General features: G+C 42.6%; 1 long non-coding RNA gene across 1 annotated transcript in view; it reads left to right on the forward strand.

The window, feature by feature from the left end:
• Positions 1-26,000, forward strand: part of LOC134344360 (uncharacterized) — a 164,194-nt gene continuing 138,194 nt past the window's right edge. The window contains exon 1 of the long non-coding RNA XR_010017424.1: positions 1-198. This is a non-coding gene — a long non-coding RNA (uncharacterized LOC134344360). The remainder of the gene's footprint in view (positions 199-26,000) is intronic.

A 26,000-nucleotide genomic window follows, 5' to 3' on the forward strand; every position in this document is an offset into this window, starting at 1 on the left:
TTTCCTGCCACTTCTTAAAGATATTTAACCATCACAAAGTATCCCATAATGCGGATGGCAAAAATCAAAGAGGATTAATGTGAATATGAAAGAGAACAAGTTGCAAAGCCGTGTGGGATGCAAAGTGGAACAGTTTGAAGGAATCTGCTGGGAGCTGTCATGGACATGATGGGCTGATTTGCCTCTGTGCTGTAAAAAGTAAGTAACCTGTGTATTGGCAAGCACAATGAAGAAGTTTTCCAATTGTGTTCATGCATGTTACATTTTGCCAGTAGAGTCTTTAGAAAAAGATCAATACTAGGTCTCTGCTCATCTCTGAGTTTAATAGAATTGGGATTGATGAAGGATAGGGCAAAGAATGGGGAAGAAAAGAAGGAATGGGGGATATGAAGTTCATTGCAGCGAGGCGGATAAGGGTAAGGGACTTTGAGAAGGGTAGTAGCTGGAAAGTAAGAAATGGATTATAAGTGGAAAGGACAGAATAGCAGAGGATGGAAAGTGAACTGGTAGGTTGGAGGCTGGTGAGAAGAAAGGGAAAATAGAGGAGAGACCTGTGAATGGTGAGGAGGGAAGGAGCAACAACACCTCAAGGAGAAAAAGGAGGTGTGAAAGCAAAGGTTTAAGTGGGGAATGTAGAAGGAGGAGGATGGGAGAAAGGAAGAGGGGAAAGAGGGTGAAAATGTTATGGGAAGGATAGTTTGAGGGAAGTTGGGAAAGTGTGGAAATAAGTGTTTCAATTTGACAATAGAATAAAAGGCTGATCCACTGAGAGGAGGGAAGGAGCGATTAAAGGGAAGCAAGGATTGGAGCATGGAAAGAGTGAGCAAGATAGAATGATTGTTGATGCAAGGGAAGGCAGAAGGGTGATGTCAAGAGGATGGAAGAGTAGAGACTAGAGTAGGAGATGAGAGTTGGTGGAGAGTAGAACTGTGCAATGGAAGTCAGTGAGGAGGAAATAGATGGCTGAAAGAATGGGTCAAGGGAGTGAGTAATGGGAGAACATCTGCACGGAGCGCTGTCGCAGGAAAGCGACATCCATTACCATGGACCCCACCTTCCATGCCACGTTCTCTTCTCACTGCTGCTATCAGGAAGGAGATTCAGAATCAGGTTTAATATCACCAGCATATATTATGAAATTTGAATTGAATTGAATTGACTTTATTACTTACATCCTTCATATATATGAGGAGTAAAAATCTTTACGTTACATCTCTGTCTAAATGTGCAATGTGCAATTTATAGTAGTTTATAATAAATAGTATGCACAACAAGATAGTTGATATAACACAAAAATACAGTTGTGTCAGCATGAGTTAAACAGTCTGATGGCCTGGAGGAAGAAGCTGTCCCAGAGACTCTCGGTCCTCGCTTTTATGCTGCGGTATCATTTCCCAGATGGTAGCAGCTGGAACAGCTTGTGGTTGGGGCAACACAGGCCCCCAATGATCCTCCAGGCCCTTTTTATACACCTGTCTTTGTAAATGTCCTGAATACAGTCGGCCCTCTGTATCCGTGGGGGTTTGGTTCCAGGACACCTCACGGTTACCATATTCCACGGATGCTATATAAAATGGCGTAGTATTTGCATATAACCTATGCACATCCTCCCGTATACTTTAAATCATCTCTAGATCACTTATAATACCTAATACAATGTAAATAATGGTCATACCGTATTGTTTAGGGAATAATGACAAGAAAAAAAGTCTGTACATGTTCAGTACAGACGCAACCATCGTAGCTCTTCTGGGAACACTGATGCTGCCTCGGCATCAGCCGATCCCGATTCTCCCGTGATCTTTAAGTTCTTGAGGCTGTAGCGCTTTACATAGCTAGCCAGCCATCCCTTACTAGCCTTAAACTCCTTCCCCTCGCTCACAACACAAGTAGCGACCGAACGAGACATGAGGCGAACAGTGCTCAAACAATGAGTAATACTTTTAATCATCTCTAGATTACAGCATTTATAATTTAAATTAGATTAGATTAGATTATGAGGACACTTAGTCCTCGTTTATTGACATTTAGAAGTGCATGCATGCATTAAGAAATGATACAATGTTCCTCCAGAGTGATATCACAAAAAAACAAGACAAACCAAAGACTAACACTGACAAGACCACATAATTATAACATATAGTTACAGCAGTGCAAAGCAATATCATAATTTGATAAAGAGAGCAGACCATGGGAACGGTAAAAAAAAGTCTCAAAGTTCCGATCGACTCCCGATAGTCCCCGCTAGCAGGCGGCAGAAGGGAGAAACTCTCTCTGCCATAAACCTCCAGGCACCGACAACTGTCGATGCATTGGAAGCACCCGACCACAGCTGACTCCGAGTCCGTCCGAAAACTTCGAGACTCCGACCAGCACTCCGACACCGAGCACCATCTCTGCCGAGCGCTTCGACCCTGTCCCGGCTGCCGAGCAACAAGCAAAGTCGAGGATTCGGGGCCTTCCCCTCTGGAGATTCAGGATCACACAGTAACAGCGGCAGTAAAAAAGGCATTTCAGAAGTTTCTCCAGATGTACCTCTGTTCTGTAATACAATGGAAATGCTATGTAAATAGTTGTTACACTGTATTGTTTAGGGAATAAGGACGCTTTGGAGGAGGCTCAATAGTACTAATGTCAGGATCTGTGCTCAAACAACGAGTGCTGGAGAGAGAACTTCTGCTTTTTTTTCGATCCCGATCCGCAGTTGGTTGAATCCGTGGATGAGGAACCCACGGATATGGAGGGCCAACTGTGGAAAGTTCACATCTACAGATGTGCTGGGCTGTCTGCACCACTCTCTGCAGAGTCCTGCAATTGAGGGAAGTACAGTTCCCATACCAGGCAGTGATGCAGCCAGTCAGAATGCTCTCAGTTTTGCCCTTATAGAAAGTTCTTAGGATTTGAGGGCCCACACCAAAACTTCTTCAACCGTCTGAGGTAAAAGAGGCGCTGTTGTGCCTTTTTCACCACACAGCCGGTATGTACATGATGGACACAGGAAGGTGATAAACACCCTATACCAGACAGTGATACAGCCAGTTAGGATTGTTACGTACCCCGTAACTGGGTTGCCAAACCAGCAGAAATGGATCACTCAGTTGGAGTCTGGAGTACTAGAACTAAGAAAGTTTTATTAAAGAAACAAGCAACACAGTAATCGAAAGGATAATAAATGCAACAGTTCAGTGATGATAAACACACATGTGCACAGAATTAAGATAACAGCATCAATCAAGCTCTATCGTTGTCTAGGGGTAAATGACCAATTTCAAAATGACTCAAAGTTCAGTCCAGTTTAGTAGTTCAGTTCGCAGTAATCGTTGCCATGGCGGTGGACAACGTGGGGGAAGAGAGAGATAGAATAGGAACAACTCATCATTCAGAACGGCTTCACTCACAGACCAGCAAGATGGCTCACAGACCAGCGAGATGGCTCACAAACAGCTTTTGGGCGGGTCCTTGGTGATGTCACCTGAGGTCACCGACTGTGACCCCTCCTCCAGATGCGGTCGATCCTCTGCAGTGAACCCGGCACCCAGGCAAGGGCGGACACACACCGGGTTCCCGCTGATCGTACCTTTCCACCCTGTGCGTTGTCCGGTACTTCTCACCACTCGTGAGAGGCGCACCGCTTCCAGGGTCTCGTTACCTCGGGTGGCGTGTGTGTGTGTCTTAGCGAACCTGTCCCCTTTTTATCCCCCTGCTGGGGTATCGCCTGTCCATCACTTCAAACAGTTCAGGGTTCAAAGGGGGGAGCCGCTCCAGACAGCTCTTCCTCCCACATCCCTTCATTACACATCCCCAGACGCTGCTCCATTGTTCCTTATCTCTCCTTCCCCTGAGGGCAGGTGGCAGACCAACTGCTGATGCCACTGATGCTAGCCCAGGCCAGCAAACATCTTAATTTTATGTGTATTCTCGTAACAGGATGCTCTCCACAGTACAGTTGTAAAAAAATTGTGAGTGTCTCTGGTGACATTCCAAATCTCCTCACACTCCTAATGAGATATAGTTGCTGTTGTGCCATCTTTATAAATGAATGATATGTTGGGCCCAAGATAGATCCTCAGAGATATTGACATCCAGCAACTTGAAATAGCTCAGCTTTCCACTTCTGATCCCTCCCTCGTCTTACCTTTTCTGAAGTCCGCAATTGATTCTTTGCTTTTACTGACATTGAGCACAGGGTTGTTGCTGCAACACCACCCAACCAGCTGATTTATCTCATCCCTGTATGTCCTCTTGTCACAATCTGGCTCTGCCAATAAACGTTGTGTCCTCAGCAAATTTACAGATGGTGTTTGAGCTGTGCATAGCCACACAGTTATGGACATAGAGAGAGTAAAGCAGTGGACTGTACACATCCCTGGGTGTGCCAGCATTGAACATCAGCGAGGTGGAGATGTTATTTCTGATCCGCACAGACTGTGTTCTTATGGTGAGGAATTTGAGCATCCAGTTGCAGACGGAGGTACAGAGGCCCAGGTTTTAGAGCTTAGTGATTGGAACAGTAGGAATGTTTGTGTTAAATGCAGAGCTGTAGTCAATTAACAGCAGCTGGATGTAAGCATTAGTATTGTCCAGATGATCTAAGGGCCAATGAGATTGCATCCACCTATTGTGGCCTTAGGCTAATTACAGTGGGTCCAGGTGTTTGCTTAGGCAGGAGTTGAATCTAGCCATAACCAATCTCTCAAAGCACTTCATCACTGTAGATGTGAGTGCTACTGGTCGATAGCTGTTAAGACAGCTTACCCTGCTCTTTTTGGGCACTGGTATGATTGTTGCACTTTTGAAGCAGGTGAGAACCTCCATCTGTAGCAGTGAGAGATTGAAAACGGTTGGAATCCACCCACCAGTTGGTTGGCACAGGTTTTCAAAGCCCTACCTGGTACACCATTGGGGCATGTTGCCTTGCGAGGATTCACCCTCTTGAAAGACATTCTGACGTCGGCCTCCGAGATAGAGATCACAGGGGTCACTGGATGCTGCAGGTATTCTCTTAGCTGTAGTTTTATTCTCTCTTTCAAAGCAAGCATAACAAGTGTTCAGCTCAACTGGGACTGAAGCATCACAGTCATTTGTGATGTTAGGTTTTGTTTTGTAGGAAGTAATGGCCTGCAAACCCTGCCAGAGCTGATGAGCATCTGATTATGCCTCCACCCTCAATTGGAATTGTTCTTTTGCTCTTGAGATAGCCTTCAGGACCATCAGGACCCTGACCACCAGGTTCAGGAATAGTTATTGCCCTTCAAACATCAAGCTCTTGAAGTAGAGGGGATAACTTCACCCAACCTCACTTACCCCATAACTGGTCTGTTCCCACAACACATTGACGCACATTCAAAGACTCTTCATCTCATGTTGTCAATATTTATTGCTTATTTATTATTATTATTGTGGATTCCAGTTAATTGGGTCACAATAGGACCAGTACATTTTGGCCCAATTAAGCAGTTGCCCCAATTAGCTGAAGTTTCATGGAAATAGTTAAACGGTTTAAAAAAGACAAACTGTGTAGTAAATTATGTATTTAAATGAAATACAGAAGAAATTAGAACATTACCAGTTATACTATGGTACTGTGAAACCGTGTATTAGTTCCTAATGGTAATCGATGGAGGAATTCATCCGGTGTACAGAATGAACAAAATCAGGGCGGACACCTAGTGCAGATAATGGACTGCCTTTATACAAATGCAGCCCCCCTGGCCAGCCTCAGGGTCGCTCGGCTTGCTGTCATCTAAGGAAACAGCCCTCGGCCCCGCCAAACTGGGTAATTAGTTTGTATGGATGCTGTGTGATGTACCCCACCCCGCCCAAATAACAGACAATGCACCAGATACGATTAAATGATTTACAGTTTAAATATATTACTGGAACTACAAATGTATATAATTAATAGAGAATTAAATATAAAAGGAAAATAAAAGGCGCCACACTTATCAAAGTTCAATCTCTTGGTGCACAAACAGTTGGAGCTCAAGACCCTTCTTCTTCACCCTGCAACCCCTCAGACCACCTCGACTGGCCGCCTGAGACCAACAACGGTGGTCGACCAGATGGTCCACACGAGTCCGTCTCCGTCTCTTCTCCTTGCCAAACGTCCCGCTCAGGGTCCGACCCCATTAGCGGGCCTCACAGCACCTAGTCCATCCTCTGTCTCTCCCTCTCTCCTGCCTTCTGCCCCAAAACCCCGCGCATACAATATCTTACAGATACACCAAAAACATAACAACTATCCCAATTGGTTCATAACATCTTCTTATCAGTAACGTGATTCAACAAACTGCTAGCGGGAGGACTTTCTCAGCATTTAACATAACAAAGAAGCATTCCCAAGTATAACATAACAAAGAAGCCATTTTAATTAGCCTACGCAGTAACATAAGAGACGAAACTCCCTTACACAAAGCTATCAACAATTGCATCCTCCAAATCTTCGTTTTCATTGTAACATTCAAGATGATTGTTGATACCTTGAAATTCTACATAGTTTCTAATTTGCTGAAATTGTGAAATTGTTTCATTTTCACTCCCAGCCATTTCTGGCTTCTCCAAGCCTGAATACTTGAAAACACACAAGCAAAACAGTTCTTAGTTGTCTTATTGCTTATTTCTCACCAACTATCAGAGACAAGATTCACTGTTTTTTGAATCAAACACACTCAACTGATATTATTAAAAACTGATCACTCTAAGCATGGTGTGGTCTCTAATGGCATCAGAAATGCATACAACTGATGTTAGTTGCAACCTGTTCTCCTGTCCCAATTAAGTGGCATAATATCTCAAATAAATGAAGGGGATCCTGACAATTTTCCTGATGAGTTTTCCCAAGTAAGCAGCTGCCCCGATTAACTAATGGCCTAATTAACTGGAATCCACTGTATTTCTTTTTCTCATTATTTTTATTTTTGTACAGTTTGTTCTCTTTTGCATATTGGTTATTTGTTCTGTTGGGTGGAGTAATTCAACGATTCTATTTTGTTTCTTGTATTTACTGTGAATGTACAGAAGAAAATGAATCTCAGGGTTGTATATGGTGACATTTATGTACTTTGATAATAAATTTACTTTGAACTTTGTGAACTTTAAAATGCAGGAGAGGAAGGAAAGGTGCAGTGGCAGAAGAAACTAGTGTGGAAGGGAAGCCAGAAGGGGATAGAGGTGATTCCAGAAGACAGGTGTGGGATAGGGAGGGAGAGTGAAGGGAAAAGGAAAGATGGAGATAGGAGAGACAATAAGGAGTAAGTAGATAGAGGGTGGAAGTGCAGGGAGAGAGAGAGAACAAAAAAGAATGAATAATATGGGGAAGTAGGGCAAATGGAAAGTGAGGGAGCAGTCTCACCACTGAACTCTGAAATTGAAATCTTCCTCAGAGCAATTCTTCCAGGGATTCTGCCAGCAAGGCAAAAAAAAAACCCATATCTAACTGCCTCTGCTCATGCCTCATCTCACACACATCTGAAAGCCTTGTTTATGTTGCTTTGAAGCATGGTGGGATATTTAATCATATTAGAGTTACTATATAAATGCTGATCATCATTGTTGTTAGCAATTCCAATCTGATGTCTTTCCTGCTTTTGAAATCTCATGTCTGAGTCTCTTCTCCTTATTCCATAATCTGATAATTGTTTTGTAGAGAGTTCCCCTAGAGTGAGTGTCCTTTTAAAAATTTTTTTCTGTTGTCTGGAATTTACTCATATTATATGAAACCTTTCATCTTCTCAAATTTTCAATTTGATCTTCATATATTTTCTTGTTTGTTGAAGAAATATTTCTTATTACATACATCTTTTTAAGAGTAATAAATATTTTATATAAGTAACTACATATTTTTATAATTAATTTAGCAACAATATAATGTCTTCCCATTTTCTGTTCCTTTCACCCCTTAGGACAATAGCTTTTCAGGAAAAAGTGCCCACTCTCAATCTTTTGAAAGCCATTAATACAACATTACCCACAAGCATCCATGCTCATTTTGTAGCTGATTTTGACCATTGCTCTCTTTGGGCTCTCTTGGGGCCATGTAAACAAAAATACAGCTTTCAGCTTAGCAGACAATCAGCGGGAGGAATTCAGTGGATCAATCAGCATCCGTAGGAAGAAAGGAGCTGTTGATGCTTCCGGCTGAAGCCCTGCATCAACTTAATTGTCAAAAATTCCTCCACCACCTCCAAACACAGCTGCTGCACAACCTGTTGAGTTTCTCCGGCACCTTGGTTTTGTATCAGACTGCAGAACTTGCAGTCTCTTGTGTCTTCATCTTTTTATTTTCTCAATGCTAACATTATATTTCATTTGGTTTTCAAAAGCAGTAAAGCACTGGAGTCACGTTTTTATTAATTAAAGTTACTGGGTAATGGACAGTAAAGCTTGTGAAATGTTGCCATACTGGTTTATCATGCTTTGTAATACCATGATTATTGCAGGCATTCAGTTCCATTGTATGAGTGTCTGGCAGAACCTGTTGTTAGCTTGCTGGAAGCCAAGCTGGTGAGATATCAGCAAAGATAATATATCAGGCCAAACTCGAAAAATAACAGAAAAAAAATTGCCTACTTACACACGCAAACCCTCATGATGATCTGTGTGGAAAAATTACCCTTTGACTCTATCAATCTAAGATATCAGATTTGATCATTTAGTAAAGTTGACAACTTGAATGAGGTTCAGTATGAGGCAATAGTATGATGCAAAAAAAAACTATCTCAACCAGATTTTCAGAAAACGTCTGCAATGTGGTTTGAGCATATGAAGCAGAATTAGATTTACAACCAAACACAACATCTGAGAAGTTAACCATTGTACAAGAACAGAGGGAGGATCAGAGAGATCTTGGGGTCTGAGTCCATAGGACACTCAAAGCTGCTGCACAGGTTGACTCTGTGGTTAAGAACGCATATGGTGCGTTGGCCTTCATCAATCGTGGGATTGAGTTTAGGTGCCGGGGGGTAATGTTGCAGCTATATTGGACCCTGGTCAGACCCCACTTGGAGTACTGTGCTCAGTTCTGGTCGCTTCACTATAGAAAGGATGTAGAAACCATAGAAAAGGTGCAGAGGAGATCTACAAGGATTTGCCTGGATTGGGGAGCATGCCTTATGAGAATACATTGAGTGAACTCTGCCTTTTTTCCTTGGAGCAATGGAGGATGAGAGGTGACCTGATAGAGGTGTATAAGGTGATGAGAGGCATTGATCATGCGGAGAGTCAGAGGCTTTTTCCCAGGTCTGAAATGGCTAGCATGAGAGGGCACAGTTTTAAGGTGCTTGGAAGTAGGTACAGAGGTGATGTCAGGGTAATTTATTTTACACACAGAGTGGTGAGTGCGTGGAATGGGTTGCTGGTGACAGTGGTGGAGGCAGATATGATAGGGTCTTTCAAGAGTCTCCTGGGCAGGTACATGGAGCTCAGAAAAATGAAGGGCTATGGGTAACCCCAGGTAATTTCTAAGGTAAGGACATGTTCAGCACAGCTTTGTGGGCCGAAAGGTCTGTATTGTGCTGTAGGTTTTCTGTCTCTATGTTTCTAAATAATATTGCAATAAAATTAAAACTGTGTGACTCAATCATCTGCAGGAAAAATACTCGGATGATCATTTCACAACTACAAATCTATGCAAAGCAAGTTCTGTACTTTTGGTTGAGGTATTGAATTTCCTCCACCTGCATTTTCAGGTGGCAAAGCTGCTTTAAGTATTAGATATTTAACCCTGTCTGCTGGTTTAGCTGGGGTATATAGGGAGTCCAGGGAGAGTTACACTTCTGGTGAAGGGGCTGCTTGTGTCCATTCTGAGGCAGCTCACTCACATTTGGTCTCCACCGGACTATCAGCCCTCACTTGTGACGCCAAGCAGCTGTTTGGATCCCAGTACATCACTTCGACAGACGGGCTAAACCAGGTGAGGGTAACGGGCGGCCTTTTTCCCTGGTGAGATAGGGACTTTCCTGTCCTAGCATGTGAAGTCAGCTCTGGCGGACTGGGAGGATGAGATCTTTACAGTGAGATCCAATGGCTAGGAAGGTGGTACGGTAACACTCCGTGGAGAGTGAAGGGCATGACAAGGCACAGAAGATGTCATGGTCATCCACTGCATCCAAGGGAGACCCCAGTTTATGATGCTTGTTCATACCACCGGACTCAGACTTCTGAGGGTGAGACAGTGGAGCTGTCCCAGTGCAGTGGCTTTTCCACTTTAAAAACTCTCCTGCACAGGTCTCCTGTCATTGTTGGACGTGACAGACAACCATCATATAACCGTGTCATCTCCCTCTGTTTAAGAACAGTTCAGTAATTCAAACCACCTCTTCATCTGGAATCTCCTATAATCCACATCTGGTGCCCAATATACCTTATTCCTCTTTGATGGAAGGGATTTGTTAACAAAGTCTCCGCTTAACTAGGAAATTGAGAATTCCCATTGCTGGAAGTCCTGCTCTTTTCAAGACCAACCAGCATTGGAGGGGACCCCATAAACATTGATTTCCCCCTTTTCTCACCAGTAAAACCATCTAAGCACACTTTTCACTGCCTCCAACATGCATGAGTTGGTAATAAGGACAGAGCTCTGGGCTGCTCCCAGGGCTGCTCTACGAAGAGTAATGGAGGTGTGCAAACAGAATTACTATTCTGCAGAGGGTTCAAAATTCCTCCTTCTCCATTTGTTTCCAAACCTGATTGTCAAAGCTATTGCCTCCACCTCAAGACTATCAGTGACTCTTAGTTTTCACGCTTCTACCTGAGTGTCTCGATGACTCTGTGTCTCGATGACTCTGTGTCTCTGATCCTGCACCAGGACTGTTTTGCATTGCTTGGCTCACTTACCAGCAGGAACTCCAAAGTCTGCTGTGTAGACTTCATGAGTCCTGACCCAGCACCACAGATCATTGTGAGGTGGATACATAGGGATTGACTCACTCTATCTGAAAATTTCTATATGAGAACACTCCCACCATCATCCAGAAGGAGCTCAATTATACAAGCAGGGGAAAAGAAATGCATTAATTAACACCTATGTTCTGTGGATCATCTGTTATCATCGGAATTTTTTGTCACCAAGGCCTATCACATATGGGGAGGCACCTTAAGCACATCTGTTAGCGAAACATTGCTATATGATCTGCTATAAATACCCAATTCTGATAAATGCTTTCTCATCTGAAACAATAACTGTTTCACTTTCTACAGATTCTGCCTGATTTGCATAGTTTTTCCAGCATTTTTCAATTCTTGTATTTATATCCTGTTGGCTCAGCTTTTCTTACTTTGTATGCAGGTCCCACAACGTGACTGTTCACATTTCAATACACAGGCTTAGTAACTTAACAACACACACAGCTGAAAACTGTTCCCAATAGACCAGGTCGACTCATCCCTTTGTTCCACACATTCTTCCCACACCATGGGAATGACAGTGATGCTTCACTACCAGATGAACTCAACACCTTCTCTGCCCACTTTGAAATAGAGACTACAACTACCCCGGTGAAGATCTCTGCTGCACCGGATGACCTTGTGATCCCTGTTTCAGAGGCCAATGTTAGACTGTCTTTAAAAAGTGTGAACCCTCGCAAGGCAGAAGGTCCCGATGGAGTACCTGGTAAGGTTCTGAGAACCTGTGCCAACCAACTGGCGGGAGTATTCAAGGACATTTTCAAACTCTCACTGCTACGGGCGGAAGTTTGCACTTGCTTCAAAAAGGCAAGAATTATACCGGTGTATAAGAAGAATAATGTGAGCTGCCTTAACGACTATCGCCCGGTAGCACTCACATCAACAGTGATGAAATGCTTTGAAAGGTTGGTCATGACTAGACTGAACTCCTGCCTCAGCAAGGAGCTGGATCCATTGCAATTTGCCTATCACCACAATAGGCCAACGGCAGATGCAATCTCAATGGCTCCTCACGTGGCTTTAGACCACCTGGACAACACAAACACCTATGTCAGGATGCTGTTCATCGACTATAGCTCAGCATTTAATACCATAATTCCCACAATCCTGATTGAGAAGTTGCAGAACCTGGGCCTCTGTATTTCGCTCTGCAAATGGATCCTAGACTTCCTAACCAGAAGACCACAATCATGCAGATTGGTGATAACATTTCCTCCTCGCTGACGATCAAAACTGGCGCACCTCAGGGGTGTGTGCTTAGCACACTGCTCTACTCACTACATACCCATGACAGTGTGGCTAGGCATAGCTCAATTACCATCTATAAATTTGCTGATGATACAACCATTGTTGGTAGAATCTCAGGTGGTGACGAGAGGGCATACAGGAACGAGATATGCCAACTAGTGGAGTGGCGTTGCAGCAACAACCTGGCACTCAACATCAGTAAGATGAAAGAGCTGAATGTGGACTTAGGAAGGATGAGACATAGGAACACATACCAATCCTCATAGAGGGATCAGGTGGAGAGAGTGAGCAGTTTCATGTTCCTGGGTGTCAAAATCTCTGAGGAACTAACCTAGTCCCAACGTATCGATGGAGTTATAAATAAGGCAAGACAGCGGCTATACCTCATTAGGAATATGAAGAGAATGTCAACAAATACACTCAAAAACTTCTTTAGATGTACCATGGAGAGCATTCTGACAGGTATGGGGGAGTACTACTGCACAGGACCGAAAGAAGCTGTAGTGGGTTGTAAATTTGGATGACTCCATCTTGGGTACTAGCCTGCAAAGTACTCAGGACATCTTCAAGGAGTGGTGTCTCTGAAAGGCAGCGTCCATTATTGAGGACCTCCAGCACCCAGGGCATGCTCTTTTGTCACAGTTACCATCAGGTAGGAAGTACAGAAGCCTGAAGGTGCACACTCAGCGATTCAGGAACAGCTTCTTCCCCTCTGCCAAATGAATGCTAAATGGACATTGAACCCTTGGGCACTACCTCACTCTTTTAATACTGTATATAGTATTTCTGGTTTTTACACAATTTTTAATCTATTCAATATATGTATACCATAATTGATTGATTGATTGATTTATTATTTTTTCTTCTATATCATGTATTGCATTGAACTGCTGCTGCTAAGTTAACAAATATCATGTCACATGCCAGTGATAATAAACATAATTCTGATTCTGATTCTGATCTCAACCACTGAAAACTAATGAGCATCATCTCCTTCGCACTTCTGATGAATGATTGCAGACCCAAAAACATTGTTTGTTTCCCTTTCCACAGATGCTGGCTTACCTGCTGAGTTTTTCTAGCAGTTCCCATTTTTGTTTTAGACTCAGGACTTGCAGTTTTAAAAAATTACATTTAACCATTTAATGTTTCACTTCATACAAGATTCTATGCATAGAACATAGAACATAAACCGCTTCAACACAGTGCAGGCCCTTTGGTCCTCAATGTTGCGTTGGCGTTTTAACCTATTCTAACATTTCCCTCTTACATAGCCCTCCATTTTTCTATCATCCATGTGCCTATCTCTCTCTACTGCCCATTATGCCGCAGGTGTTTAGGGCAGCGATTAAGGTCCCCTCCCTCTGGCTTCCTTCATCATGTCAGTAGCTCAGTTTTCACTGCTGTCAGTCATGCAAGTCGCAGAGGAGATTCACGAACACCATCACACTCAGATGTAGAGGAATTCTTCATTTTTCTTCTGTAACAGTTTTGTTTTACCAGTCAGGGTTGTTAACCTGAGCTGAACCCCCCAAACCCAGAGAACCGGTAAACCATTCTTAGTCTGGCCTCTACCCTTTGAGCTGTTTGGCATGGGTGACCCCACCAAGAGTCAAAGCACATGGCCTTCACACCAGCTCTCCAGGTCATTGGGGCACACAGGCCTTCAAATGTTACGAGAAGGATGTGATTCTCTTGGAAGAGAGCCATTAGAAACATAGAAACCTACAGCACAATACAGGCCCTTCGGCCCACAAAGCTGTGCCGAAAAACCTAGGCTTACCCTCTATTTTTCAAAGCCCCATCCAGGAGTCTCTTAAAAGACCCTAACATTACCGCCTCCACCACTACCGCCGGCAGCCCATTCCACGCACTCATCACTCTCTGCGTAAACAACTTACCCCTGACATCTCCTCTGTACCTACTTCCAAGCACCTTAAAACTATGCCCTCTCATGTTAGCCATTTCAGACCTGGGAAAAAGCCTCTGACTATCCACTTGATCAATGCCTCTCATTATCTTGAACACATCTATTAGGTCACCTCTCATCCTCCTTCGCTCCAAGGAGAAAAGGTTGAGTTCACTCAACCTATTCTCATAAAGCATGCTCCCCAATCCAGGCAACATCCTTGTAAATCTCCTCTGCACCCTTTCTATAGTTTCCACGTCCTTCCTGTAGTGAGGCGACCAGAACTGAGCACAGTACTGCAAGTGGGGTCTGACCAGGGTCGTATAAAGCTGCAACATTACCTCTCGGCTCTTAAACTCAGTCCCACGATTGATGAAGGCCAATGCACCATATGCCTTCTTAACCATAGAGTCAACCTGTGTAGCAGCTTTGAGTGTCCTATGGACTCAGGCCCCAAGATCCCTCTGATACTCCACACTGCCAAGAGTCCTTCCATTAATGCTATATTCTGTCAGCAGATTTGACCTGCCAAAATGAACCACCTCACACTTATCTGGGTTGAACTCCATCTGCCACTTCTCAGCCCAGTTTTGCATCCTATCAACGTCCTGCTGTAACCTCTGACAGCTCTCCACACTATCCACAACACTCCCAACCTTTGCGTCATCAGCAAATTTACTAACCCACCCCACCACTTCCTCATCCAGGTCATTTATAAAAATCACAAAGAGTAGGGGTCCCAGAAAAGATCCCTGAGGCATACCACTGGTCACTGGCCTCCATGCAGAATATGACCCGTCTACAACTACTCTTTGCCTTCTGTGGGCAAGCCAGCTCTGGATCCACAAAGCAATGTCCCCTTGGATCCCATGCCTCCTTACTTTCTCAATAAGCCTTGCACGGGGTACCTTATCAAATGCCTTGCTAAAATCCATATACACTACATCCACGGCTCTACTTTCATCAATGTGTTTAGTCACATCCTCAAAAAGTTCAATCAGGCTTGTAAGGCACGACCTGCCTTTGACAAAGCCATGCTGACAATTCCTAATTATGTTATGCCTCACCAAATGTTCAGAAATCCTGCCTCTTCTCCATCAATTTACCAACTACTGAAGTAAGACTCACTGGTCTATAATTTCCTGGGTTATCCCTACTCCCTTTCCTGAATAAGGGAACAACATCCGCAACCCTCCAATCCTCTGGAACCTCCCATCCTCATTGATGCTGCAAAGATCATTGTCAGAGGCTCAGTAATCTCCTCCCTCACTTCCCACAGTAGCCTGGGATACATCCCATCCGGTTCTGGTGACTTATCCAACTTGATGCTTTCCAATTGCTCCAACACATCCTCTTGCTTAATATCTACATGTCCACGAGACTCTTAAAGGTCCCTCAGATGTCTACGCACCCACCACCCCCTGTGTAAAAAAAACTTATTTCTAACATCTGCCTCTGTACTTTCCTGGATCTCCTTAAAATTCTGCCCAATTCTGCCTTGGGAAAAAGAAAGTCTCCTTGCACTGAAACACTTGATAGACACCAAAAGGGCAGAAATAAAGCTAAATTGCCAGTCTGGTGAAGGAAGGAATGGGAAAGAGTGTTAAATGATTAACAGATACCAGCCTGGCTATCCCAGAAAACAAATGTGGAGTGAAAGAGAACTGGGTGTTCCCTGTGAAAAAGTGATTTGAGAGAGATAATGAAGTGAAAACTGTTAAGGATGGACTCATTGACGAACACTAACATTCTCTTGTGCAGTACACATTTTTGCTCAAAAATTAGTAATATTTTCTGTACCCAGCTTACTTCAAGGACATTAAATTTGGGTCCCCTGGACACAAAGTTTAAACATCATCGCCCAATCTCTTGATATTTTAAGTAAAACATACTGCTATTCTGTTTTGTGTCCCAAAGTGAATAAATTCACATTATATTGCACCTGCCATATTCTCACCTATTCACCCATCTTCTCTATATCCCCTTGATGTCCCCTTGTTAAGTGTGTGAGGTGATGCATTTTGGACATTCAAACCTGGGTATACACTAATAGGAAGAGTACTGACAAGTGTTGTGGAACAGAGGAACCTGACAGAACAAGTGCTCCGTTCACGGAAAATGACTGCTCAGGTAGACAGGACCATGAAGAAGGTGTTTAGCATGCTGGTCTTCATCAGTCAGGGCATTATTTAGAGGGGACATTATGTTAGATAAGACCATAAGACATTAAGAATAGGAGCAGAAATAGGCCACTTGACCCATTAAGTCTGTTCTGCCATTCCGTTATAGCTGATTTATTACCCCCTTCAACCCCATTCTCTCGACTTCTTCCCATAACCTTTGATGCTCTTACTAATCAAGAACATATCAAACTCTGTTTTAAATATACCCAATGTCTGTGACAATGAATTTCACAGGTTCACCACCCCTGGCTAAAGAAACACCTTCTCACCTCTGTTCTAAATGGATGTTCTTCTATTCTGAGCCTGTGCCCTCTGGTCCTAGCCTCCCCCATGAAAAGGAACATCTTTTTCATGTTCACTTGATTAAGACTTTCAATATTTGACAGATTTCAATGAGATCACCCTCATTCTTATAAACTCCAGTGAATACAGGCCTAGAGCCACCAAACGTTTTTCATACGTTAACCCTTTTATTTCCAGGATAATTTTTATGAACCTCCTCTGGACCCTCTCCAATGCCAGCACATCTTTTTTATATAAAGGGCTCAAAACTGCTCACAGTACTCCAAGTGCATTCTGATCAATACAGTATAAAGCCTCAGCATTACTTTCATATTCTAGTCCTCTCAAGATGAATGTTAACATTGCATTTGCCTTCCTTAGCACCAATTCAACTTGCAAGTTAACCTTTAGGGAATCTTGGATGAGGACTCCCAAGTCCTTTTGAACCTTTAATTGCTGTATTTTCTTCCCACTTAGAAAATAGTCTAACCTATGCCTTTATTCTGGGTGTTGGGCCTTGCTAGAGTGGTAGAAATGCCTACTCTGCACTGTATCTCTAAATAAAATAAAATGAATTTATTCCTTCTAGCATAGTGCATGACCATACACTTCCCTACACTGCAGTTCATCTGATATTTCTTTGCCCATTTTCCCAATCTATGTCCTTCTGCAGACTCGATGGGCCAAATGGCCAAATTCTGCTCCTGTGTCTTATGGACTCCCTGCTTCCTTAACAGTACCTGCCCCTCCACCTACCTTCGTATCAATTGCAAACTTTCTACAAAGTTATCAGTTCTGTAATCCAAATTATTAACAAATCATGTGAAGAGAAGCGATCCCATTGCAGACCCCTGCAGAACACTGTCAGCCAACCAGAAAAAGGCTCTCTTTATTCTATGATGTCTGGACTCATCTTCCTCAGATGGTGAGACTGGTGTACAGTTTTGGTCACCCTATTACAGGAAAAACATTGTCAAACTGGGGAGGGTGCAGAAGAGATTTCTGAGGATGCTGCTTGGACTAGAGGGTCTGTATGCTGAATCTTTGTTCCTTGGAACAGAGAAGAATGATGGGTGACTTCATCAAAATTTGCAGAATCATAAGAGACATAGAAAAGGTGGAGAGTCATAGTTTTTTTTTGACCCCTAGGGTTGTGGAGTCCAAAACTAGAGGGCACAGATGTGAGATAAGAGGGGAGAAGTTTAAGAGATACCTGAGAGGTAACTTCTTTATACAGGGGGTGGCAAGGACCTGGAGTGAGCATCCAGAGGATGTGGCTGAGGTGGATACAATTGCAATATTTGGATAGGTACATGGAGGGAGGGGCTTGGAGGGTTATGGAACTATCATGGGCAATTTGGACTAGCAGACAGGATACTGAGGTCGGCATGGACCAGTTGGACCAAAGGACCTTTATCTGAGCAGTTTTACTCAATAAATTTTACAGAGTTTTACTCTGTTTACATCTTCCTCTGACTTGCACTTTGCAATGTCAAAGTTGAGTTTATAGTCATATGCTTAAGTACATGTATGCACAGGTGCAATGAAAAACTTATTTACAGCAAGTTTGTAGACACATAGCATCAGTTTTGACCTCCCTCAAAACTAATCAATAAGCTCCAAGACCTTGGCCTCAATACCTCCTTGTGGAACTGGATCCTCGATTTCCTCACTTGAAGACCCCTATCAGTTCAGATTGGCAACAGCATCTCCTGCACAATCTCCATCAGCACAAGTGCATCGTAATGCAGTGTGCTTAGCCTCCCGCTCTACTTGCATTACAATTATATGTGGCTAAGTACAGCTCCAATGCCGTACTCAAGATTGCTGATGACACCACTGTTGAAGGCCAAATCAAAGGTGATGAGCTTATAGGAGGGAGATTGAAAATTTGGCGAAGTGGGACAACAACTCTATGTCAGCAAGACCAAACAGCTGATTATTGACTTCAGTACCAGGAAATCAGGGGCCTATGAGCCATCTTCATTGGAGGATCAGCGGTGGCAAGGGTCAGAAGCTTTAAATTCCTTGGTGTTATTATTTTGTAGAACCTGCCCTGGACCCAGCATGTAAAGGCAATTACGAAGAAAGCACAGCAGCACTTCTACTTTCTTAGGAGTTTGTGAAATTTTGGTAAACTTTTAAAGATGTGTCGTGGAGTATATTGATTGGCTGAATTACAGCTCATTATGTAAAGGCCAATGCCCTTGAATGGAAAATCCTACATAAAGTAGTGGATAAAACAGTCCTTCCAGGTGAGGCAACACTTCACTTGCGAATCTGTTGGGGTCATCTATTGCATCCGGTGCTCCCGGTGTGGCCTCCTCTACATCGGTGAAACCCGACGCAGATTGGGGGACTGCTTTGTCGAGCACCTCCACTCCGTCTGCCACAACAGACAGGATCTCCCGGTAGCCACCCACTTCAACTCTGCTTCCCATTCCCATTCAGATATGTCCATACATGGCCTCCTCTACTGCCATGATGAGGCTAAACTCAGGTTGGAGGAGCAACACCTGATATACCGTCTAGGTAGTCTCCAGCCCCTTGGTATGAACATAGTATTCTCCAACTTCCGGTAATTCCCTCCCCCTCCCTTCCTCTATCTCTATTTCACATCACCTCCCTCACAGTTCTGCCTCCTTCTACTACTTTGCATTGTTCTCCTGCCAATCACCTCCCTGCTTCTCCTCCCCCACCCCTTTGTCTTTAAAATTACTGTTTTTTTCAACTACAAGCATCCTTCAAACCCTCCCCAAAATTCTTCCTTCAGTCCTGATGAAGGGTTTCGGCCCGAAACGTCGACTAATCTTTTCAACTGATGCTGACTGACCTGCTGAGTTCCTCCAGCGCATTGTGAGTGTTCTTTTGACAACAGCATCTGCAGATTATTTTGTGTTTAAGTACTGGATAAGGTCCAATACATCATGAGTAAAGCTCTCCCCACTATTGAATACAACTAAATGAAACATTGTCGTAGGAAAGCAGCATCCATCATCAGGGACCTCCACCACCTAGTCATGCTCTCTTCTCACTGCTGCTATCAGAAAGAAGTTACAGGAACCTCAGGACTCACACCACCAGGTTCAGGAACAATTATTACCCCTCAACCATCAGGCTCTTGAACTAAAGGGAGTAACTTCACTCAACTTTACTTGAAATGTTCCCACAACCTATCGACTCGCTTTCAAAGACTTTTCATCTCATGTTCTCAATATTTATTGCTTATTTATTTATTATTATTATTTATTTTTCTCTTTCTTTTTGTATCTGCACAGTTTGTTGTCTTTTTCACACTGGTTGAGCACTCAAGTTAGTGCAGTCTTTCATTAGTTATAAGTTAGTTTCATTCATAAGTTAGTACTGACGAAGGGTCTCGGCCTGAAACGTCGACTGCGCCTCTTCCTATAGATGCTGCTTGGCCTGCTGCGTTCACCAGCAACTTTGATGTGTGTTGCAGTCTTTCATTGATTCTATTATGGTTGTTATTTTATTATGGATTTATTGAGTATGTCCACAAGCAAATGAATCTCAGGGTTGTACATGGTGACATATATGTACTTTGTTAATAAATTTACTTTGAACTTTGAACTTTAATGTAACTGATTTTGCATAATGATGGAGCAGACAGAACTAAAGGGTGAAATGGTCAGCTACTGTTCCTATTTCTTCTGTTATCAAGGTTTGAACCAAACTGGCCTGTGTCCCTGAAATGCATTGAAGAATGTTTAGTCCTCCAACTCTAATGAGAACATGCAGAATAAATTCATGCCCTTCATGACTCAGGAATGCACATACATGAACCAAATGTGCACGGTTAAAATATGCTTTAATATTAATTTCAGGTTTGTCTGAAATGATTGTCCATGCAAATGGTTTAGACATTAACTGGAACACTTCACAAACTGTACACTGTTGAACTGACTGACCATCAGCAGTTTGGAGGGAGCAGTTTATGAATCCCGATGTTTTTTAAATATTCCAACACCATCTTCATGAATGCTGCCAGTGTGACCATTAATGAAGAATGTTTATCCGAACCTGCTTACTGTCTGATGTAATTTTGCCTTCATTATCATGAAAGGATGGAATGGTCTCCTCCACCTAACAAGTCTCAGTGGAATGAACTGCAGCTCAGGCTTTTTAAGCTGCATTACTGATGTAACACCACAATGCGTACTAGATTTCTAGAGAGTCTATAACAGGACCGGACTAACCTAGTAGCAAAAGTAGCATATGCTACGGGCCCTGCATTTTTGAGGGCCCTGCCCGCACTAAATGCTTGCAAGCTGCAGTCTGGTGAAATCGGCATCTTCTCACCATATTCTCATGACTGTTAGAGTGAGTTTTGGGTAGACGATTCATTTACACTTAAATAAATGACTTCAGCCATCAGTCTTCTGTTCTTTGACAAAGTACTGTGGATTGAGTTCATAACAATGCATTTCCTGAAAGCTGTGAACCCAGTTTCATTTGTAACAATTTGTAACACCGCGCCCCAGCGGCCTCAATGACTACAGACTGGTGGCATTGACCTCCCACATCATGAAGAGCCTGGAGAGACTTGTTCTGGAGCTGCTCTGGCCTATGGTCAGGCCACACTTAGATCCCCTCCAGTTCGCCTACCAGCCCCGACTAGGAGTTGTGGATGCCATCGTCCACCTGCTGAACCGTGTCTACGCCCACCTGGACAAGCCAGCGAGCACTGTGAGGGTCATGTTTTTTGACTTCTCCAGTGCATTCAACACCATCCGCCCTGCTTTGCTGGGGGAGAAGCTGACAGCAATGCAGGTGGATGCTTTCCTGGTGTCATGGATTCTTGATTACCTGACTGGCAGCCCACAGTACGTGTGCTTGCAACACTTTGTGTCCGACAGAGTGATCAGCAGCACTGGGGCTCCACAGGGGACTGTCTTGTCTCCCTTTCTCTTCACCATTTACATCTCAGACTTCAACTACTGCACAGAGTCTTGCCATCTTCAGAAGTTTTCTGATGACTCTGCCATAGTTGGATGCATCAGCAGGAGAGATGAGGCTGAGTACAGAGCTATGGTAGGAAACTTTGTCACTTGGTGTGAGCAGAATTATCTGCAGCTTAATGTGAAAAAGACTAAGGAGCTGGTGGTAGACCTGAGGAGAGCTAAGGTACCAGTGACCCCTGTTTCCATCCAGGGGGTCAGTGTGGACATGGTGGAGGATTATAAATACCTGGGTATACGAATTGACAATAAACTGGACTGGTCAAAGAACACTGAGGCGGTCTACAAGAAGGGTCAGAGCTGTCTCTATTTCCTGAGGAGACTGAGGTCCTTTAACATCTGCCTGACGATGCTGAGGATGTTCTATGAGTCTGTGGTGGCCAATGCGGTCATGTTTCCTGTTGTGTGCTGGGGCAGCAGGCTGAGGGTAACAGATACCATCAGAATCAACAAACTCATTTGTAAGGCCAGTGATGTTGTGGGGATGGAACTGGACTCTCTCACAGTGGTGTCTGAAAAGTGGATGCTGTCCAAGTTGCATGCCATCTTGGACAATGTCTCCCATCCACTACATAATGTACTGGTTGGGCACAGGAGTACATTCAGCCAGAGACTCATTCCACCGAGATGCAGCACAGAGCGTCATAGGAAGTCATTCCTGCCTGTGGCCATCACACTTTACAACTCCCTCCTTGGAGGGTCAGACACCCTGAGCCAATACGCTGGTCCTGGACTTTTTTCCTGGCATAATTTACATATTACTATTTAATTATTTATAGTTTTATTACTATTTAATTATTTATGGAGCAACTGTAACGAAAACAATTTCCCCCGGGATCAATGAAGTATGACTATGACTATGACTATAACAATGCATCTCTGGCGCCTCTGAGACAAGAATGCTAAGTTTACAGGTAGTTGTGAAGACACTATATCTATGCTTTTTGAATATGAATTGTCCTCTATGTTAGCACGTAACATACCAAATAATGTATTATGGATTTTAACTTGCATCCCTAAAGGCCATGAATGCCAGTTTAGGCATACTGGTGCTGGTAGAATGAATTTAATCAAAAGATGTGAAAACTTCAAAGAATTGTCTCTACTTGTAACTATGAACTGTCTTTTGTATTTAGCAAATAAAAATCGAGCCTCAATCACAAGGCAGTTAGACCTGTTCTGCCAGGGGTTTCTGCCTGCTGTAACCTTGTTTTGTCGAATAAAGAAGCTGCCTTGTACCTACCGGTAATGCAATGCTCTGTGATTTCATCCACGCCACAACAACGATGATCTGGCAATGCTGTTGTTTTCATGTCGGGGGAGCTGCATGCTGCATGGTACAGTATGTATGTGCAGGTGTGTGTTGGCTCCTTGCTGTGTCATGGCATAAATGCTCATGCAAACCAAGGAAGGGGACATAAATCATACCTATCTAAAACAACATGTGAGGAATTCATCAATCTGATTGGATCCAGCATACTGGATCACATTATCAGTGAAGTGAAGAAATATAAGTATTATTCTGTTTCATAGGATTCTACTCCAGATATATCTAATGTGGACCAGCTGACTTCGACTGTGCGCTATGTTTTGCCGTCTGGACCAGTTGAAAGATTTATGAAGTTTTTGGACATAGAAGGTCATAGAGCTGAACAACTCACTCAAAGTTTACTTGACTTTTTAAAGGAAAATGACATTGATATAAAAGACTGCCGTGGTCAAAGTTATGACAACGCAGCAACATGAGTGACAAGTGTAGTGACTTACAAGCACGAATTAAAGAGCTGAATGAGTTTGCGGATTACATTCCATGTTTTGCACATTCATTAAATTTGGTTGGAAAATGTGCTGCTGGATGTTGTCAAGGAGCATTAATTTTCTTTCAATTTGTAGAAAGCCTGTACACATTTTTTTCTGCTTCTATTTATCGGTGGGATCTCCTTTCTGCTGCATTATCTGATGGTGGTTCTCATCTGCCCATTGTGAAAAGAATGTCAGATACCAGGTGGCCAGCTCTTGCAGATGCAACAAAAGCACTTTTACACAGCTTTTCTGCAGTAAAACAAGTCTTGGATGACATTTCAAATAACAATGATCAGAAGGCAGAGTTTTGACAATAGGCTCGTGGACTACTTTCAACCATGATGAAGTTGGAAACAGGAATAACGGTCATATTGTGGGATCAAGTATTACAGCGTTTTCAAATGACCAGTGCCTCTTTGCAATTTTCTGGCCAAGACTTGAACACAGCTTGTGCACTTTATGAATGCTTGCATGGATATATTCAAGCTATACGGTCTACTTTTTCAGACGTTGAGCAAAAAGCCAAGGATCTGACTAAGTGTGAAGATTATCAACAGCAAACTCGAAGAAAACACAAACAAAATCGCACGTATGATGATTTCAGTGGTTCCAGCACTCTTGATCCACTTGTTGAATCTCAAACGCCTTCTCAGAAGTTTAAAAGCCAAACATTTCTTGCCATTATTGACAGCTTGCTTTCTGCCCTGTCAAAAAGGCAGAAAGCTTATCTAAAGGTGAATGGTGTTTTTGGATTCCTTCATCAGTTACAGTCGTTCACACCTGAAGAGATTGTAAAGAGGTCATCAAATCTTATTAACTCATATCCGGAAGATCTGGAAGAAAGTCTTGATGAAGAATTTGTGCAGTTTACTGAACTGTTGAAAACTGATCTTGCTTCTCATATTGGCGCCAAACAAGACCTTGTAGAGTTATGGCTGTACCGTTTGATAACTGACAATGCTTTGGAGCCATGTTTTCCAAATGTAGAAAATGCCTTGCGCATCTATTTGTCACTTACGGTTACCAACTGCAGTGGAGAATGCTCATTTTCAAAACTGAAAAGGATTAAAAATGAACTAAGGAGCAGCATGGGTCAAAACAGATTGAACAATCTCACTCTAATGAGCATTGAACATGAACTTCTGCGTGAAACAGACATTTCCAGTATCATCAACAAATTTGCTCATGCTAAATCTAGAAAACGTAACTTTTAAATTGTAGTTTTGTTTCTTTTGATATTTGAAATTGATACCAACATGTCACTAATACTATTACTGAAGTGTCAGACATTTGTAGTACTATCTGGCTGTATAGCAAATGAAAACATTGAATTAATTTACTATGCAAGTAAATAATTTATGTTTTAATACTTACGCACATTTTTAAACTTTAGGGCCCCTTTATAACAGACGCACTAGCTTAATCCAGCCCTGGTCTATAATCTTGTTGTCTTTCCTCTCCTGTTGACCTTTCTTATTTACCAATACATTAACACTCTTTCTTCCACAAAATCTCTTCTCATTTATTCTCACCATTTATGAATATGACAGACAGACTGAACTTGGTGAATTATCCTACTTGCTGGACATTATTTCTCTTTGGATCTTGTGCAGTTACTGATATCATCCACAGACATTATTTCTTGAAAGTAGCAAGCATGACTATCTTTGCACACCCATTCCTGAGTGAAATACTTATAAAAAAAGGTCCCCTCAATCCATTTTACTAACTGCAAATTCTTTCTGGTGCACAAGGAAAAAGCACAGGAAACAAACTTACACTGTAGCAATAAGTAATCCTGCCAACCATGAATATGGAAAACTGTTCACCAAATGCCAAAATGTTTGATGAATGATGTTTCCCATCAACTGGAGAATCACTCAGTGATCAATGTTATTCAATAATTAACTGATGTTTCTTCCTTTTTAGTTATGAGTAATATATACAGTGGGTTCTGGTTAATTAGAACACACTGGGACCAGTTCATTTTGGCCCAATTAAGCAGCTGCCCAATTTGCCAAAGTTCCATGGAAATAGTTTAAAAAAGACAAACTACCATTTAAGTGAGTAACAAAGTATACGTTTAAATGAAATACAGAACAAATTAGAGCACTACCAATATTACTAGAGTAGTTTAAAACTGTATTCGTTCCTAATAGTTATGAAATTCATACAGTGTACACTGCTGTGTTCTTTTGACTGTAAACGAACAAAATCAGTTCAGACACATAGTGCAGATAATGGACTGCCTTCTTTCCCTTCCTGCAAGACGTAGTGTCAAAACTCACTGCTTTTTAATTCGGCGTTGGCCAGCCCAAATGACTAACAACACAAGTGTACACAACAGATGCTATTTAAAAACTGTTTGCTCTCTGTACAAGGTAAAGGCTTAATGGCTGTGCAACTGTTGCTTATTAGAAACTGTTGCATCCACCAAATCTTCAGTTTTGTTGTAATGTTCAAGATGATCGTTGATACCTTCAAATTCTTTATATTTCCTAACTTGAAGTAGTGAAATCATTTTCTTTTCACTCCCAGCCTTTCTTGCGTCCCCAAGCCTTAATGCTTGAATCCATAGTGAGCAAAGCAGTTCAGAATCATCTTACTGCTTATTTCATGCTATCAGTGACAAAAATCACTGCTTTCTGAACTCAAACATTACTGACGCTATTTAAAAATTGTTCACTTTAAATG

This window comes from Mobula hypostoma, chromosome 3 (genome assembly GCF_963921235.1).
Source record: "Mobula hypostoma chromosome 3, sMobHyp1.1, whole genome shotgun sequence".
Classification (NCBI taxonomy): domain Eukaryota; kingdom Metazoa; phylum Chordata; class Chondrichthyes; order Myliobatiformes; family Myliobatidae; genus Mobula; species Mobula hypostoma.